The 14,634-nt window shown below is 37.6% G+C and overlaps 1 protein-coding gene across 1 annotated transcript in view; it reads left to right on the plus strand.

The window, feature by feature from the left end:
• The window catches only part of Zswim5 (zinc finger SWIM-type containing 5), a 210,024-nt gene that overhangs the window by 100,940 nt on the left and 94,450 nt on the right, over positions 1-14,634 (plus strand). The gene's annotated exons all lie outside the window — the stretch shown is intronic.

Raw genomic sequence — 14,634 nt, forward strand, 5'->3', positions numbered from 1 at the left:
TCAACTTGCCAGTTTCACTTGTAAATGTACAATTACCATTAGAGGAAAGGTTTCTGCTTTGCACTACTCAATTGTGCATTCAAAAACAGTTCTAAGAAAAGCCTCTAATTTGTTCCATTGTTAGTCAAGTGGTTCATGTAGGAAAAAAAGGAAAATCAGTTCGACATATATAATATAGAAAGAAAAAATGAGGATAGGAGAAATTACCTCAACATTTTTTACTCTTCTCCTTTCTAAAAATCCAATCTTATGCCTCGCTTTTCTCATCACCCGCCTCCAAAAAATCAGGATCCTTGCCAAACCCCACAAAAACCCTTTAGGCACCTCTCGAGCATGCAAATGTAATTTTCTATGCAGACAACACACTCCCTTTTTAATGAACTCAAAAAACAATCTGTGAATGCCTACAGAAGAGAAGAGGAAAATTACAATGAAAGAAAATACAAACAGAGAGATGTGGGGGAGGGTCAAGATGGACATGGCAAGTCCAGAGTTTAAATAGACATAAAAGATAATGAAGGTGAAAGGATTGTAATCAAACAAAATGGTTTGCAGGCTGTCATTTCATACAAATTAGAGTCAGAAATATATGAATATTCACTTGAATAAAAATCATTCATTATAAGAGTGGTCCTTCAAGTGAAAGGATCTTTGTCAAGGCCCAATGTGGCTGTCATTCTTTGTTACATTTTGTAGTTAAAAAAAAGAAAAACAAAAGGTATACAGATTAAAAAAAAACGTTGCACATCCACAAGCCCTTAAATCCATCAAGAGCAGGAGCACATTTCTTCATGGTACAACTATATACTGTACTATGTCAAAATTAGGCATTCTAAGAGTGTTAATAAATGACAAGAGACACTTCAGTCAGTCACATGATTCAGGATCCCTCCAGATGCACATTATGATTCAGATTTGAACAGTAACAGAGTAGGCCACAGTATAGGGTGGGAGGAATGGAAGAAAAACACAGTGTAGGAAAGGTCATCAAAATGAAAACTGTCTTCTTGCCTCACCATTTGAAGAAAAGTTTTATTAAAAAAAAAAAGCTGTAAGCCAATTTAGGCTGAAATAATTACAACATTTTACAATCTAACCTCTAAATGATGAATAGAATTATTTTCCCTGCTTAAGGATCAAATTGGTTGAGCTCTACACTTGTCTGGCACCATGCTGTGGGCTATTTCCTTTAATATATAACCAATCAAAGATGTATTCAGGCTTTTGTGAGATCCAAGGCTTTGTAACTGCATATTCTAGAGCATCATGAAGTTTCTCTAAAAAGAGCAAAGCTATACACAGTGATAGCTTTGCTTGAGTGGCTAATATTTGGTGGCCCCTTATTTCTCAATGGTAGACCTTGAACTGCTTTATAATATAGCAAATATAAATACTCTTCCTTATAAATGGGGAGGGGAAGAAGTGTTGAAGGGAGGAGAGGGGAATGGGAAAAAAAGGTATTAAGACACGCTGTGTACAGGTACAAATTCCCTATGATGGATGTGATCATTATGTATGGCAAATATGTAATAAAAATTTTAAAAAGAAAAGATTTATAGTACTATAATATTTATACCATTTTCTCTCTTTAATTTTATCAATACAGCAGAAGATCACAGCTATTTAAAGGGGAGGAAAAAATTTCAAAATACGTAACTGTTACAAACAGTAAAATAAGTACTAACTGAAAACTAATTCTACTTTATCAGGCTTAATGATAAGTTTGATCAACTGAATATACAATTTAGCATAAATCTTTATGGGATGACTAAAGGTATGTGTAAATAATACACCATTGTTAAATTTATAATTTATAGGTGACAGTCATTTTACATTTTGGCATATGTTTTACATAGCATTATGTATATTTACAGAGGCTGAAGACATAGCTTTTAAAAACTTTCCTAACAAAATGCATTAAGGCAACCAAATTAAATCAAGGATCTAAGGATAAAAAGCAAAGCAGTATTGTATTATGAGAGTTAATTGTTGCTTCCATTTGTTTATAACAGGCTTCTCACTCACAATACCTACATGATAGTACAGAATACAAAGCATTGTTTATATTGAGAAATAACATGTACCTTTATGACATCTATTTATTGCATTCTTTATAAAACAGTACTTTTCCATTTCCCCTATTAACTGTTAAAACAAAAATTAATAGTCTAATAAATTTTAGATTACCATAGAAAAGCTGCTATAAAGAAGAAATATAAATGGTCTATAAGCACATGAGAAGAATTTAACATCCTCAATCATTAAGAAAAGTCAAAACCACAATGAAGATAATCATTTCAAACCCATTAGGATGGTTATAATAAAAATAACAAAAAATATTGTTTTGGCAAAGATGCAAAGAAATAGAAACCCTTATACACTACTGTTGAGAATACAAAAAAATTCAGTTAGTGTGGAAAAAGTGGCAGTTCCAAAATATTGAACACAGAATTACTATATACCGTGGCTTGTATCTAGATGTCCCCCGCAAAGCCTCATGCGGTCATAGATGGGGCTTTTCACAGGTGGCTGGATCTACCCTAGAGCGGGTAGCCTGGATAGAATATAAGGGACAGAAAGAAGGCTTTCTGCTGCCATTGCTTCTGCTGCTGCCATTGCTTGCTACTTGCTGCCTTCTTCCTTCCCTGCCATGCTACAAACTGTTTCTTTTCTGTGATGCCCCTCTGCCATGCCACCTTGCCTTGGAGCCGGCCAATTATGGACTGAAACCTCTACAAGCTATGAGCTGAAATAAACCTTTCCTCCCTTAACCTCAGGTGTTGTGTATTTTGTCTTAGCCATGCAAAAAAATAAGACACTGCATTACCCAGCATTTCTGTTCCTAGGTATATACTGAAGAAAAAAGAAAACGTATGTCTACACAGAAACTTGTACACAAATATTTAGTCATATTATTCATAATAGACAAAAAGGAGCCAGGGATGTAGCTCAGTGGCACCATGCCAGCCTGGCAAGCACAAGGTCCTAAGTTCAATCCCTGGTACTGAAAAAAAAAACCCCAAAACATAATAGACAAAAGGAAGAAATAGTGTCTTATCAACTGAATGAATAAAAAAATTCTGATATATTCACACAGTAGAATATTATTCAGCTATAAAAATGAATAAAATACTGATACATTACATCCTGTAACTTGGATAAGCCTTAAAAATATTAAAGTACTAGATACAAAAGTTTACATATTATATGATTCCTTTTATATGAAATATTCAGAATAAGCAAAGTCATAAGGACAAAGATTAGAGTTCTAGGGGATGGATGGAAAGGTAAACAGGAAATGATTACTTAAAAGAAATGAGAGGGCCGGGATTTAGCTCAATGGTGCCACCTCCTGCCTTGCAAGCGCAAGGTCCTGAGTTCAATTCCAGATACCAAAAAAAATGAATGAGATCTTCTTCAGGGGTAATGAAAAAGTTTTGAAACTAGACAGAGGTAGAATATTCCCAACACTTTGTACGAAATGTACTGAATTATACTCTTTAAAATGGTTAATTATGTGAATTTCACCTCGATAAAAATGAAAACACTGCTGTATTTTTAAAAATTAAGACTTAAGGGCCGGGGATTTAGCTCAGTGGTTCCAGCGCTTGCCTTGCAGCACAAAGACCTGAGCTCGATCCCCGGTACCAAAAAAACCCACAAAAACAAAAGCAGAAAAACATCTTTTGAATGGCCCCAAACACCATAAAGTCAAAAGACAGATAAGAAACTACTGAAGAACTTGTGAAAATCAAGACAGAAAAAAAATTGAATTTAAAAATTGAGTACTTTAAAACATTGAGAGGGGATATTGGTCTGGGGATGTAGCTCAGTGGCGCCCCATCTGCCTCACAAGCACTAAGTCCTAACTTCGATCCCCATTACCATGCACACACACACACAAAAATAGGGGAAAAAACAAGAAAAGAATATGAGCAATTTACAAAAAACATAATGCATTTAATTTTTTTTTTTTTAGTACCAGAGATCAAACTCGGGTCCTTGCACTTGCACAGCAGGCGGTGAAAGCACTTAGCTAAATCCCCGGCCCAAAATGCATTTAATTTTAAATGATCCTTAAACATATAAAAATATGTTCAACTTCACTAAGAATGCCAAAAATGCAGCCAAGCATGGTGGCAGACACTTATAATTCCAGCACTCAGAAAGCTGAAGCCAGAGGATTGATGTGAGTTCAAGGCCAGCCTGGAATACATAGCAAGACCCTGTCTCAAAAAAAAGGAGGGTAGCGCTGCAGACAGGCAGGTCTGTGGATGCAGTCCCAAGGTTGCCAGTCACGCGGAAAACACCGAATTAGCCTACTGCAGACAGGCAGATCTGTGGACACAGTCCCGAGGTCGCCGGTCATGTGGAAAACATGGAATCAGCCCACTGCAGAAGGCAGGTCTGCAGATGCAGTCCCGAGGTCTCCAGTCACGCGGAAAACACCGAATCAGCCTGCGCCCCGGCAGCAATTCACTGGACACCCCCTCCCCCACTCCGTTGGCCTCTTCTCTCTTTCTGAGCCACTGTCCCACTACTCGTGGTCCAGAGGAAGGGGCTGCCTGGCCACCATCCCTCCTGCTGCTCCCAGCCCAGAGGAAAGGGCTTTTGGGCTGCCGTCCATCCCGCTGCTCCTGGTCCAGAAGAAGGGGCTTCCGGGCCGCCAAACGTCCTGCCACTCCCTGCCCAGAGGAAAGGGCTTTTGGGCTACCATCCCTACCACCGCTCCCGGCCCCTAGCCCACCTCTCCCAGCTCAGAGAAGGTGAGCCGTGTGGAGGTAAGCCCTTCTCCCCCAGTCAAAATGAGAAAACACATAAATAAGTCTCAAAACCGGACTTCCAGATCACCTAGAGCAACCCCAAAGGGAAATGAGATGGAACACTCTGATACTCAACCACCTGGACCCACTGAACTGGCAACAAAAGGGGATATGGCAAAAATGAAATCAGAAATAATTTCTAAGATAACAGGAAAAGTTCTGCTCCTAATGCAAGACATGATTAAGAAATCTAGAGAGGAACTGAGGAACATGATGGAATCCCAACATAGGAAAGAAATGGAATCCATAAAACAGATGCAAATAGATTTCCAGGAGATGAAAAACTCCATTGAAAGTCTACACAGAAGAATGAGCCAATGTGAGGACAGAATTTCAGATAGAGAAGATAAGATTGCAATTAATGACCAGGAAAAGAAAAATTGCTTCAAAATTATAAGGGAACACGAGAAATCAATCCAGCAGCTGCTAGGCGATGCAAAGAAGAATAACATAAGACTGATTGGAGTCAATGAAGAAACAGGAGAGAGTGCAGATGACATAAAAAAACTATTCGCAGAAGTAATGGCAGAAAACTTCCCAAGCAGGGGGAAAGAACTTGACATACAGATAAGTTAGGCATATAGGACTCCAAATAGCCTTGATCAAAAAAATAATCTACACATAGGCATATAATTGTTAAGATTCCAGAAACTCAACAGAAGAACAAAGTTCTACAAGCAGTTAGAGAAAAGAAACAAATCACATAGAAAGGAAAGCCCATCAGAATCACAGCAGACTTCTCAACACAAACCATCAAGGCAAGAAGAGCTTGGAGTGACATATTCCAAGCCCTAAAAGAAAACAGCCTCCAACCCAGATTGATGTACCCTGCAAAACTATCTTTCAAAATGGATGGAGAAATAAGATACTTTCATGACAAAGAGCAGCTTAGGAACTTCATGAATACCAAACCAACACTCCAAAGAATTTTACACAATATCCTAGGAACAGACATGGAGGATCACAACCCCAGGAAGCAAAGCAGAATGAATCCATCTGGCACAACCAGAAATTAAATGTAAAGGGGGAGAACCCAACAAAAAGAAAAAGTCATGGCAATGACAAGTCAATATGTTTCAGTTATAACCATCAACATTAATGGTCTCAACTCACCAATCAAAAGAAATAGATTGGCAGAATGGCTCAAGAAGCAAGATCCAACAATATGCTGCATACAAGAAACACACTTAATTCAAAAGGAAACTCATAGACTGAAAGTTAAAGGGTGGAAAACAATACGCCATGCGACAGGAACCCCCAAAAAAAGCAAGAGTAGCTATCCTCTTTGCAGATCAAGTAGATTTCAAACTAACACTGATTAAGAGAGACGAAGAAGGACACTACATCCTTGTAAAGGGAAGAATCCAAGAGGAAGAGATGACAATCATAAATATCTATGCACCAAACACTAGTGCACCCAACAATATAAAACAAATACTAACGGACATGAAAAGTCATATATGCACTAATACAATTGTAGCGGGGGACCTCAACACCCCACTGTCACAAATAGATCAACTAGACTAAAAATAAGTAATGAAATACTAGAACTCAATTGAACTCTTGAACAAATGAACTTAACAGATGTTTACAGAGTCTTCCACCCCACAAAATCAGAATACACATTCTTCTCAGCTGCACATGGGTCATTCTCAAAAATAGACCACATACTCACACATAGAACATGTTTAAGTAAGTGCAAAGGAATTGAAGTTATCTCCTGTATATTGTCAGACCATAGTGCGATGAAATTGGAGATCCATAGCAAAAGAAACTGGAAAAATTTCATAAACACATGGAAATTGAACAACACACTTCTGAATAACCAATGGGTCATAGAAGAAATTAAAGAAGAAATCAGACAGTTCCTTCAATTAAATGACAATGACAGTACAACATAATGGAATCTATGGGACACAATGAAAGCAGTCTTACCAGGGAAATTCATAGCAGTGAATATGCATATTAGGAAAACAGAACGAGCCCAATTAAACAACCTGATGCTGAACCTCAAGCTTCTAGAAAAAGAAGAGCAGGACAACCCCAAAGCCTCATACAAGGGAGGAAATTATAAAGATCAGAGGAGAAATCAATGCAATGGAGACTAAGAGAATGATACAAAAAAATCAATGAAGGCAAGAGTTGGTTCTTTGAAAGAATCAACAAAATTGACAAACCCTTAGCCAACCTTATCAGAAAAAGGGAGAAAAAGGCCCAAATCCATGCAACTAGGAATGAAAAGGGTGAAATTACAACAGACCCAGCAGAAATCCAGAGGATCATCAAAACCTACTTCCAGAACCTATACGCCAATAAGATGGAAAACACAGAAGAACTGGACAGATTCCTAGATACATATGAATTACCAAAGTTAAATGAAGAAGACCTAAAAATTCTAAACAACCCAGTATCAACCAATGAAATTGAAAATGTAATTAAAAACTTACCAACTAAGAAAAGCCCAGGTCCTGATGGCTTCACTGCTGAATTCTACAAGACATTTAGAGAGGAACTACTGCCACTACTGTTTAAACTCTTCAATGAAATTAAAAGGGAAGCAATATTCCCAAATTCATTCCTGGAAACAAGCATCACCTTGATCCCCAAAGCAGAGAAAGACCCAACCGAAAAGGAGAACTATCAGCCAATCTCACTAATGAACATAGATGCAAAAATCCTTAATAAGATACTGGCAAATAGAATGCAGAAGATCATCAAGAAGATCATACACCCTGATCAAGTGGGATTCATCCCAGGGATGCAGGGATGGTTCAACATATGAAAATCAATAAATGTAATACACTATATCAATAGAGCCAAGGACAAAAACCATATGATTATCTCCATAGATGCAGAAAAAGCATTTGACAAAATCCAACATGCATTTATGATAAAAACCCTACAAAAAATTGGAATAGATGGTCTCTACCTCAAACTGATAGAAGCCATCTATGAAAAACCAACAGCCAATATCATACTAAATGATCAGAAACTGAAATCCTTCACACTAAAATCAGGAGCAAGACAAGGATGTCCACTATCACCACTCCTGTTCAGTATAGTTTTGGAAACAGCCACGGCAGTTAGACAAGAGAAAGAAATAAAAGGAGTAAAGACAGGTAAGGAAGAAGTCAAATTGTCATTATTTGCAGATGACATGATACTCTATATAGAAGACCCCAAGAACTCCACCAAAAGTCTTCTAGACTTAATAACCAAATTCAGTCAAGTAGCTGGTTACAAGGTCAACACACAAAAATCAATAGCTTTCCTCTACACGAATGACAGACTCACTGAGAGAGAAATAGGGCAAACAGTTCCTTTCACAGTAGCATCCAAAAAACTGAAATACCTAGGAATCAACCTAATGAAAGAAATCAAAGACCTCTTCTCTGAAAATTATAGCACTCTGAAAAGAGAGATTGAAGATGCTATCAGAAAATGGACAGACATCCCCTGCTCCTGGGTAGGAAGGATTAATATAGTGAAAATGGCCATACTTCCAAAACTGCTATATAGATTCAGTGCAATTCCAATTGAGATCCCAGCAGCGTATTTCATGGACCTTGAGAAAACAATCCAAAAATTCATTTGGAACAAGAAGAGACCCAGAATAGCAAAAGCAGTTCTAGGTAACAGAGACATGGCGGGGGTATCACAATCCCCAACCTGCAACTATACTACAAAGCTACTGTGATAAAAACAGCATGGTACTGGAAAAGAAACAGACCTGAGGCCCAGTGGAACGGATTAGAAGATGCAGAAACAACGCCAGACACACTCAGGCATCTCATCTTCGATCAATGAGCCAAACACCCTCACTGGAGGAAAGATAGCCTCTTTAATAAATGGTGCTGGAAAAATTGGGTTTCAACTTGCCAAAGATTAAAACTAGACCTGTATCTCTCGCCATGCACTAAACTAAAATCTAAATGGATGAAAGGTCTGAATATTAAAGTAGAAATGTTGAACCAGTTGGAACAGAGGTTAGGTAGAACTCTTGAAGACATTGGTGTAGGGAAAGATTTTATGAACAAAACCTCAGTTGCCCGTGAACTAGCACAGGCAATCAACAAGTGGGGTCTCTTCTTATTAAAAAGCTTCTGCACAGCAAGAGAAACCACCAGCAGTGTGAAGAGACAACCAATTCACAATGTGGGAAAAAATCTTCACCTGCTTTTCCTCAGACAAAGGTCTACTATCTCGAATCTGTAAAGAACTTAAAAAGATCAGACCTCCCAAACTTAAAGACCCAATCCAAAAATGGGCATCTGAAATGAACAGACATTTCTCACACAAAGAAGTAGAAATAGCAAATAAATACATGAAAAGAATGTTCAACATCACTGGTCATTCGAGAGATGGAAATGAAAACAACACTGAGATTCCACCTCACCCCGGAAAGAATGGCTGCTATCATGAAATCAACCAATAACAAATGCTGGCGGGGCTGTGGGGAAAGAGGAGCCCTGCTCCACTGCTGGTGGGAGTGTAGACTGGTGCAAGCACTGTGGAAGTCAGTATGAAGATACCTCAAAGAACTAGGACTGGAAGTCCCATTTGACCCCGCTATTCCACTATTGGGGATCTTCCCCAAAGAATTAAAAGAATCATACCACAGTGATACATGTGCAACCATGTTCATAGCAGCACAGTTTGTAATAGCTAAAACTTGGAAGCAGCGCAAGTGCCCATCAACTGGAGACTGGATAAAGAAAATGTAGGGTTTCTATAAAATGGAGTACTACTCAGCCATAAAAAATGAGAAATTAGAGACATTTATAGCTAAGTGTATGCACATTGAGGCAATACTCTTAAGTGAAATAAATAGGACACCCATGTATAAATACCGAATAGTTTCTCTGGTGTGAGAAACTGAAAGTATAAATAAGGACTGAAATGTATAATAGGTAATGTGAAATAGGAAGAAAAGGGGCAAAGGGGAAGCAAGTGGGAGGGGTAGGGGAAAGGATAGAAGGGAATTGGATTAATATGAGAAAATGGAAAAATAGGAACAAAATCTTTGTAAATAGGGAGGAATGGAGGGGTTGAAGGGAGGGCTGGGCAAGGGTGAAAAATAAGAACCAAGAGAGATTATGTAAAGGTGTAAATTTCCAACAATGAATGTCATTATATTGTATACCTAAAATGTACCGATGATTAGAATGAATAATTGATAATGCAAAATAGGAAGAAAAGGTCCAAAGGGGTAGGGATAGTGGGAGGGGTAGGGGAAAGGAAAGAAGGGAAAGGAAAAAATGATGAGAAATGGAAAAAATGGAAATAAAGTCTTTGTAAATAGGGAAGGGTGGAGGGGTTGAAGGGAGGGCTAGGAATGGGGACAAAATAAGAACCAAGATGCATCATATAAAGGGTACAAGTTCCCAATGAGAAATGTAATTGTGTTGTGTACCTACAATGTACCAATAAAAGAATTTTTAAAAAAAGAGGGCAGGGGAGAGCTAATTAAAAGTTTTCTGAGCTACCTGTTTCTCATCCATTAGATATGTAAAAATCCAGTATTCTTGTTTTTTTTCTCACTAAAAGTTAGCCTTGCTTGTTCTAGAACTTCATATGAATGAAATTATATGCCCATATTCTTTTGAGCAAAGCTCTTAGAGTATTTTTTCTTTGTTTTTTATTAAGTTTATTGGTACATTATGTATACAATAGTTACATTCATCTTTAGGATCATGAACCTTTACATGACGTATCTTGGTTCTTATTTTTTCCCCGTTCCCTTGCCCTCCCTTCCCTATTTACAAAAACTGTTTCCGTTTTTTTCCTTTGCTCATGTTTTTTCTTTTCCCTTCTTTCCTTTCCCCTCCCCCTCCCACTTCCGCTACTCCTTTAGACCTTTTCTTCCTATTTCAATCATTAATTATACATTTTGATCCTTATTTACACTTTTAGTTTTTCACACCAGAGAAGCTATTCAGTATTTACACATTTGTCCTATTTATTTCACTTGAGTATGGCCTCAATGTGCATCCATTTAGCTATAACTGTCTCTAGTTTCTCATTCTTCATGGCTGAATAAAACTCCATTTTATTTAAAAAACCACATCTTCTTTATCCAGTCTCCAGTTGATGGGCAATTGGGCTGTTTCCAAGTTTTAGGTATTATGAACCTATAGCAGAGTATTTTTGAGATTCATCCATGTTGTCTTTTATATGTATATCAGTAGTTGGTTCCATTTTATTGCTAATTACTAACCCATTGTATGAAAATATAATAGTTTGTGGTTTGTTTAGTTATTCCGATATTGAAATTTCATCCTATTGATATTCCAGTTTCTTGCTACTATACATTTTTTAAGGACATGTATTCATTTTTCTTGGTAAAACCAGTGAAGTGCTCTGTCATAGGTAGTTGTATATGTACTTTTATAAGGAAGCAATCTCTAAACATTTTAGTACCAGGGACTGGTTTTGTGGAAGATAATTTTTTCACAGAGTAGGGGCAGGAAAAGGAGAATGGTTTCAAGACTATTCAAGTGCATTACATTTATTGTGTGCTTTTTCCCATTATTATTACATTGCAGGATATAATAATTATACAAATCACTATAATGCATAAACAATGGGAGTGCTGAGCTTGTTTTCCTGCAACTAGATGGTCCCATCTGGGGGTTATGGAAGACAATGATGCCCAAAGTGTGTTGTTTATGGCCAGTCTACCCTATAATCTCATTTTGGTTGCTGTCACTACAGAAAACACTGCTTCACAAAGATAGGATGTTGTAAATGGAAGTAGGGTTTTCAGTGTTTTATGGCAATCTCAGGATATTTTACCTTGATTTTAATCCAGCACATATGGAGACCTGAAGTTGTCTCAGACATACTGTTAAGGCCACAGTCATTTGCAATCTTAAGCAATTGATCCTCTTCTAGCACAAAGTCAGTTCACCTGGCTTATTCACAAATAGGTTGCAAATCCGTTCCTTATCAGTTTGGGGGTCTTTTGTGGTTGGGAAGTAATGCTTAAACTGTTTTGAAAGCTGTGATAGATGATCATGCACCAGCTGGGAGAAAGAAGGTTCTGGCTCAGTCTTTCCAAATTTAGGGTTTTGACAAACATCCACCATTATATAGTATCAAACAGTATTTTCACTGCCCTAAAAATCCTTCGAGCATCATCTATTCAACTCTTCCACCCTTTACTTCCTGACAACTAACTACTGATCTATTTATTGTCTCCTTAGTTTTGCCTTTTTCAGACTGAAATATAATTGGATAACTTTTGAGGTGGGGGCACAGAGGTGCTATGGATTGAACCCAGGGCTGTTCTTTGCACATGTTAAGCATAAGCTCTACCACTGAGCCACATCCCTCAGGCTAGGAATATCACAGAATTGGAATCATACAGTATGTAGCCTTTTTAGATAGGCTTCTTCATTTAGTAAAGTGCACTAATTTTCTTCCTGTATTTTCCTGGCTTGATAGCTCTTTTTTTTTCATTTCAGTTTTGCTGTGAACCTAAAACTATTCTAAAAACTAAAGTCTTTTTATTTTTAGATGAAGGTTGCCAGACCTGGTGGTGCACACCTGTAATTCTGTCACTTAGGAGGCTGAGGTAGGAGGATCGTTACAAGTTCACTACCAGCCCAGACTACACAGTGAGTCAGACTGCACGAGCAGCCTGGACTACATAGTGAGACCCTGCCTCAAAAGAAAATATTAGCAGACACCTACCATCTTTCGTTTTCTAGGTATTACTCTAGAGAAATAAGAGCGTATATCCATATGAAGACTTGTACATAAAGTGGGTTGAAGCCTCTGATTTTTGCAGTTGAGATTTTGATGTCTGTAATTTGGATGTTTGGGAGGATATTGCACCAACACAGCTTATATTTCACTAGATGCACTCCAGGTTACACTTTCACTTTATTTAAACTTCATTGTATTCTAGTAAAATAAATAGATTGATGTCATTAAAGATGAGCATAGTGTGATGGAAGGCTAGGCCTTGCCTAAAGTAATCCAGCAATGACTGGCAAGACTCAGACTAAAATGCATAGCTTTTAAAGTATAGTTCATTCTCTATCATACCACAGCCACTTCCACTTGTGCTGTGTGCTGGTTAGTTTGGAGGAAAGAGACTAGAAGCATAGAGACCATTAGCAAGTGATTAGGTAAGCAGTAATAAGAGCCCAGACTAAAGTAGTGCTGGTAAGAATAGAATAGCAGAATTCAGATTGTATTTCATTTGCTATTTTGCTATTTTCCATAATTTTTACACAATTCTATCATGAAGCATTTTCATAACTGTCTGTTTACATGTCTTTCTCTTCAGATTATAGTATACCTCAGGACTGTCTTATTTAATTATATGTCATCACAGCTCAACCTTAGTTCACTGGCCCAAAGGCGGTATTTGGTTGTTTGAATGATTAGTTATAAACACCCATAACAGGCTTCCAACTAATCTGTCTGCTTCTATTTCAACCCCTCTCTTTCAATTCATTGGCCACATTCCTGCAAAAATGATCTAAAACATAGATCTGATTGTGATATTGGCCTATTTAAACCAACCTTTTAATAATTCTTTCTTGTCTTCAGAAGAGAATCAAAATTCCACCCGTTTGCTTTATAATCTCATCTTTCACTATCTCCTCAGACTCATCTCTGCTATTCACTTTTTTTTTTCTGCTACCAGGGATCGAACTCAGGACCTTGCACTTGCGAGGCAGGCGAAGTGCCACTGAGCTAAATCCCCAGCCCACTTGCTATTCAATTCTTTACAGTCTAGCATTTAGCTATACATGACCACTTATAATCCCATATGGACTATCATTATATGGTAGTAGTGTTAGTGCTAGAGGTGGGAGTAATGCTGCTAATACTGTAATGGCAACATTTTTTGATAAATGTTAGAACTGTGTTAGTCATTATTCTAAACTGTTTATATGTAATGATAATAGCTAACAAGATAGCACATATCATGTAACTATACCTTTTTAAGAGCTTTACACCTTGCTACACCCACAGGGCTGTCTTCTTAGGTTCAGTTAAACATTCAGACTAATAAGACTCTAATAGATCACACTTAGCACGAGTCTTGTCAAAAGTATATAGGGACAGGAGCAAAACCTTGCCAGCAAAACAGCATCAGACATTATTCTTCAGTAAGACCCTGTATCAATTCACAAAACTATCTCTATAGTTGTTTTGGAGCTATTTTTTCTTCCATTTCCCCAGGTGATGCTCAGGCTCAGGTACAAAGAAATAGAGGTACACATTGGATGAATTTAGGAGTTACCCTAAAAGCCTAAAAGCCTCTTGTACCACAGAAGAAAGTATCTCTTAGTATCAACTCCATAGGCATAATGTCCAGGGTCCCTGCAGGGTCATGCTAAGTTACAAGAATTACCACACTCAGGGAATCCCAAAGATATGACTTCCAACAAGGTATTTATAACTCTTTGAGTTCTTACAAGTCAGGAGTCATTTTTCTTTCTTTCTTCATTTTTTTCTGGTACTAGGGATCAAACCTAGGGCCTCAAAACATTATTAGGCAAATGCTGTACTGTGGTTCTACGTCCCCAGCCCAGGAATCATTTTTAACTTAGAAACAGGGGAACACAGTTAAATATTTAATTAAAAGTGAAAGTCTCATGTAAAAAGATCTCCCTTTACTTATACACATATGAACTCATGTATTCCTTACCACAACAAAATGAAGTAGTTACTATTATTATACTGTTTTACAAATAAAGATATCAAAATATAGAGATGTTCTATAATTTGTCCCACAGTGTCATACAACTAATTGTAAAGATGCTAGAACATGAATCTAGGTAGCATTACT

This window comes from Heterocephalus glaber, unplaced genomic scaffold, assembly GCF_053883595.1.
Source record: "Heterocephalus glaber isolate CG9 unplaced genomic scaffold, H.glaber_assembly_v1.0 deba00001451, whole genome shotgun sequence".
NCBI classification, from domain to species: domain Eukaryota; kingdom Metazoa; phylum Chordata; class Mammalia; order Rodentia; family Bathyergidae; genus Heterocephalus; species Heterocephalus glaber.